We start from the raw sequence: 6,274 nt of genomic DNA, 5'->3' as shown, positions 1-6,274 counted from the left end.
GGGCAGACCCCTGATTTTTTGGCATTCCGGTTTGATTTGGGCGGAGGAGGCGAATTTCCGTTTCCGACTTCTGTTTATATATAAGTAAATATGCTGAACCATTGCAATGGATTAAGAGTTTGCAGTGATGCCAATTATGTTCCGCCTCGTTAGTTCACCGCATGGACCGTTTAACCTGGCAACAACTGCAGCCGNGGCGAATTTCCGTTTCCGACTTCTGTTTATATATAAGTAAATATGCTGAACCATTGCAATGGATTCAGAGTTTGCAGTGATGCCAATTATGTTCCGCCTCGTTAGTTCACCGCATGGACCATTTAACCTGGCAACAACTGCAGCCAGCTCAAACGTGATTGGTCAATATCACACGGACTACAAACGGCCTACAACCGGAAAAAGGGGCTCTTCCGCTCTTCTTCCAGAGGCAAGATCTCCGGGGTTTGCCCACAGACTCTACATTCACTGAATGTAGAGTCTGTAGAGAGACTACCACCGGTCTAAGTAACAGTTTGTCTACTAACTAACTACTGTCACAGTACCTGATGACCTGATCCTACACCTCTGTCAGTGCAGCAAAACCCAAAAGAGCATCTGCACGACTTAAACTGAGCATCAATAGTAATTTAAATTTGATTCAATTTAAATACATTATGTAAAAAAAATCTGTGCATATATAGTTTATGTTAGGCATTACAGTAGTCCCCAAGGGACACTGCCATTATACCAGCCAGTTTAATTGAAAAGATAATGGGACAATTAACTTTCAGTTAATAAATGAGTTAATAAAGTACCAGACCAGGACCTGATCATTGCTTTTCCCATAACTGAAAATAGCTGAATAAAATACAAAGTCTTCCAGTAACACAGAAACAAAACTATTCTTAATACAATATTTAGCAGCATTCTCAACTTATTTGTAGGTGCTTTCAAGAGCACAGTCTCTTGTGTTGTAATATCTGATGCCTGTGCACAGGGAGAAGCAAAATTGAGGCTACTCGGTTCTATAATTCAAAGAAAAACAGAATGTTTTTAATAAGATCCCCATTATGCCGAGGAGGGGAGCTTCTCTGCTGCTTTTTCAGACTCCATGTATCATTTTCTACCTAAAGAATCCTTTGAGCTGACATCTGTGAGCTGGGTTGGACCTCAACTACTGGTTATTTGAAATAATACGGGTGGATATCAATGGACAATGTAATGTGTAATATATGTAATTATATGCAGGGAACATCTGACATCATACAATTGAATGTTTCATGTTCTCTATAGTCCTTAGATTTTAAATGAAAGTATGTTTGAAGTCTCAGCTTGTTCTCGCCATGTCTCTGTGAAGACCTTTCCAGGCCAGGGCAGCTCACATTTACCTTCTGATTTCAAGCTGTGCTTCATGCTTCATTGTATTTCCTGTCTCCCCGCTGTCTGATAAGATGCAAGTTCATCTCGTGTTTTCCTCCTTAGAAAACTACACAGAATGGATTCTGTCACAGCGAGTGCTGACTTCATTTTTCAGAGTAGAGTAGTCAACAGCTCAAGGATGATGGCACTAACAAGTGCCTGAGCTGTTGTTTATCACTGCTATCCACGTACCTCTACATAATCACAATGTAATTGTATTGGTGCAACAATTGCACTGCTAGTTAATACTTTCCACAGTGCGTTTAAGATTTGTAGTGTTCAGGCTTTGGGGGACAACTCTGAAGAATGTTGCTGTCCTGCAGCTGTTGTACCATCTCCGAGACACTAATTGCACCCATTTTCCCTGGACATGTTCCCATTGCTGTCTCCTCAGATAGAGCAGTGTTGTGTTTCTCTTTGGCCTAAGACGGATTCTCGGGTGAAGGCATAGTTAGGGTGAGGGATGAGAGAAAAAGGAACACAGTGAGGGAGGGGGAAAAAAGACAGGGGAGAACGACGAAAAATCCGCAGAAAAATGGGGAGCGGAGATAAACAGATCCTTCAAATCTTTAAAATTAGTGTCACTGTAATGAGGACAAGTCGCAAACTGGTTTCCAACTTGCTATTTCTGGCAGTTGGCCATGAAAGTGTCCCGACACTGCAGCTACAGAAAATTTGAAATGATGTGCACTTCAAGTACCACATCAAAAACGAAAAGTTTAGTTTAAATCCAGCAGATGGCATAACTATAACAAGCAAGTTGAGTCTTGTGCCAATAATGCTTGTACTAAGTCATAAATTATTATAATCCCTGAGAATCTGGGCTCAAGATGAAACAATATTCATTTTCCTTCTTCTCTGCAACTCTGACTTTTAAGCCCATCCAGGTAACACTTCATTTGGATAGCCTGCCTACAGTTAGAGTACAGAGTATTTTTAATATTCTAACAGCTTATTGGTCAAGATTAAACAATTCAGCGGTTTCTCTCTGTATGTAGATGTTGAACTATGCAGTATATGTGACAATTCACTGCATATTCTCAGAATAATTTAGTTGAACTTGAACTTTTCACCAAAAGGTTGCTGCAAAGGCTGTATGAAAGGTTCAAGTTTATCTAAATAATTCTGAGAATATGTAGGTATGCTCATGAATTGTCATACTGTATAGTAGGGCTGCCCCCTAATAGCTGACCAAACATTAGTCACCAGAAAGGTCATTAGTCGGCAAGATTTCATTAGTCGCTTAGTCGCAGAAAAAAACAAACAAACAAACAAAAAAAAAAGTTAAGCTGTGCCTTGTCAAAATAAATCAAACCTTATGTGAGAATTTAATTTGAAAGGACAGACACAGGAAGAGGCCAGCAGTCAGACAGGAGTCAGGTTACAAACCAATCATAGCTGACAGATATCTTTCCCTTCTTCTGTAAATATTCAGNAAAAAGTTAAGCTGTGCCTTGTCAAAATAAATCAAACCTTATGTGAGAATTTAATTTGAAAGGACAGACACAGGAAGTTCCACGCTCAGCAGTCAGACAGGAGTCAGGTTACAAACCAATCACAGCAGACAGATATCTTTCCCTTCTTCTGTAAATATTCAGTCTGATAAATACGGAAAAGTTGTTAGTGCAGGGCTACCCAGAGCTTTACATCTGTCCCACTGATGATAGGTCTACACACTTATAAACAGCTCCTGGAAGACGATCAGCTCTGCACTCAGGATTTCAGGTAAATGTTAAGGTTCCCTAGCAACTTCAGATGCAGCCTGCCACTGTGCTCTTGAAAACTGGCACAACAAAGGCACAAGAGTAGCGCCCAATGCCCGACCTCGCATTTACATGCACCGCCCCAAATTTCCAGGGCTGGTACCTGCAGTTATTCCACAGGCTAGTTAATAACATGTCGGGCAGGAAATCCAAAGTGTGGGATCATTTTGAGAAGATGAAGGACGAACCCAAGGTGATATGTAAACTCATCTTCATTGGTCGACTACAAACATGACGTATCATCTGAAACATGGAAGTAGCTACATGCCCATTAGCCCACAGCGTCATTAACAGGCAGCTCGCTCAGTGTGTGACGTGCACTTGTAGATAAAATATAGGCCTATATTAATGAAGGTTCATTAGTACGGTTTTGTATTTCTCTGTAATGTAGCACAGTGTTAACAATGTTACTGATACTATTCTTTCTCACACCTTCAACTCAAACCATTGTGTTGCCCCGCCTAAAATATATCATTAAATTAATATCGTTAACATGCAGGCGACTAGTCGACTAATGGCCCAAAATGACGACTATTGGTCAACTAGGAATATTCTTAGTCGGGGGCAGCCCTACTTCAAAAATATTTTTTTAACAGCTACATATAAAGTGAAACAGCTGAACTGCTATAATCCCAAACCCAGTATTTCTACTAGCTCATTCATTCATACTAATAATGTAATATAGTTACAGATGTAGAGGTAGCAGGATAATAATTATAGAATTCATTTAATTTCATTTACTTAAATTAACCAATTAAGTCTGCAAAAACATATTCTCCTTTTCAGTAACAATCAGGTCAAAAGGCAGGAAATCAGTCATAAAACAAACTGAACAACTACAGCAGTCACATTGTTAAAATTCCACCAGAAGCCACAATGTTCCCATCAAAATGTTCAAAATATTGAATTCTTCACCTTACTGCACATGCTGAGCTTTGAAATAGGTGCGTATGTGTGTGTCTAAATGAGATACGCAAAAGGTACAAAATGCTAATTATACACGGTGTGTAATTTATTGATTAGATTCCTAAAGTCCGCCATTATCCACCTTCTCTGGAGCAAATCTGGTCTCTGTGAATTCAGATTTAAATTATTCAGTGTGGTTAATTGAGGGCAAGAAATGCTCAAAATCTGCAGATGGTCTGAGGCTATGTGTGAGGTGGCAATGGCTAAACGCAGAAACATCAAAGCACAAAAACATAAAATAAAAAAACAATTGCTTGCTGTCATTTGGCCTGCATATTTGACAGCTTCTCTTTCCACAACAGATTTTACATCCTGTGGGCAGAAACATGTGAAAGTGGCAGTGGAACATACAGTACAGTAAATTGCATATTAGTGATGCAGTCCAAATCCCTCTCCATAAAGCACATAATGAGGTGCTCTGAGTTCAGCTGAGACAAACCTGCTCTTTCCTTTTTTCGTGATTCTGGATCATAACCTGCCACACTGATGATTTCATGCAGCTTTTTTTTTTTTTTTTCCTTCGTCTTTGCTCGCTGAGGTGTTTGACGATGTGATGAGCACCATGAGAAGTGTGGGAAGGCTGCCAGTCTTTTTGATGTCATGGAGATGCCAGCGTGTGGAGGTGCATGGCAGACTAGCATCTAAATTCACAAAGGCAGCTTACTGTTTCAGGGCTCACGGATGGTGCACACATGGTTTCTTTTTGGTGTTTCTGGCTCAGGGGCCACACGACAACACTTTTTTGCCGTTTATTACTGAATGTTAGGAGGGTGGAGCTTTTGTTAGAGTGTATAAAAATCTCTTATTTGGATTTTTTTCTTTTAATCCTTCATGATAAATTAAATTCACATTGGAGTATTCTGCAGCTCACAACATCCAGTGCCATCATCTAGAGCCAACACAGGAAGTAGTGTCCCTTTATGTCACAAGATGAAATGTAAGTGTGTAGAGGACGAGCTTCCTCTGACCTTAACCTTGCAGTTGTTTTCATGTACAATATGAAATAGAACATGCTACTTGGGCTTGGCTATTGTTGCATTAGTAACTATACAAATGGATTCAGATGGTTCAAACACAATCGGCTTTGTCACCGGCAGGTCATGTTTTCTCTTACCCAGGGAAAAATCTCAGCGTCTCCACGAGTTATCAACACAAAATTCTGCACATTCAGGATCCCCGGAAGATACAACCTAAGAACTTTGGAGCCCACAGGTGGTTTTTGGTTTTGAGTAAATATCTGGACAACCGTTGATCTGGACAACTGTTGATCTCGTCGAATCTGCTACTGACGTTCATGCTCTCCGTGGGATAGACCATAGACTATATGTAAAGATTGATGATGCTTCTCCATTTACCCCAACAACACATTCTCACTCCAACCTTGTCACATATCGCAGTTTTGGTCATGGACTTTCCACGTACACATACCAGGTACAAGGTACCCTGGGTGAGCTGATTGTTGATGTTCTGGGACACCATGTCAATCAGCCTGTTACATGCATTAGCCCTTTTTACACTGGCAGATTTTCAGTGAATGTTTGCAGGCAAGCTGCGAGCGTTTAGACACACAGAGCCGGATTGGCAAGTCGATCCGAGGTGCCCAATTTTCTGCCTTGTAGGGTAGTCGTATTGGTGGAACCTTTTTAGTTTAAACAGACCAAGGCGGCCTTCTGCAAAGGGCTGTTGAAGACTTGTGGGAGGACCTATAGATATTGCGCATGTGCGAGCCACTGGTGGTGGATAAACAGGAAACAGCTGATAGCAGGAATTAGCGAGCAGCTAGTGGCAAGAGGGAAACACAAACCTGACAGACACTGTAAAGATGAGCAACTGGGGAGACAAGGAATTGCGCGCCCTCCTTGTTCTCGCAAATGAAGAGGCCATTAACCGTCAGGTGGCGGGGACAATGAAGAACGGGCCGACTTACGAGAGAATCGCTGAAGGACTGACCAGCCGCGGCTTCCCTCCCACGTCACTGTTTACGTCACATGCTGAGCTACACATTTTGTTACTTGCTCACGCCCCCCATTGCCCTAAAAAAGGCACATTCTGTATAAACAACAGTAGGTAGGCGGCATTTTGCTGCACTCCCTGATTTTGTTTTTATACTGCCAATGCTGAAAAAAGACTGATTGGGCTTTCCTGCAAAT

The sequence above is a fragment of the Epinephelus moara genome, chromosome 9, assembly GCF_006386435.1.
Source record: "Epinephelus moara isolate mb chromosome 9, YSFRI_EMoa_1.0, whole genome shotgun sequence".
Classification (NCBI taxonomy): Eukaryota; Metazoa; Chordata; class Actinopteri; order Perciformes; family Serranidae; genus Epinephelus; species Epinephelus moara.
The sequence above is the reverse complement of the archived record's forward strand: the minus strand, read 5'-3'. Positions refer to the sequence as shown.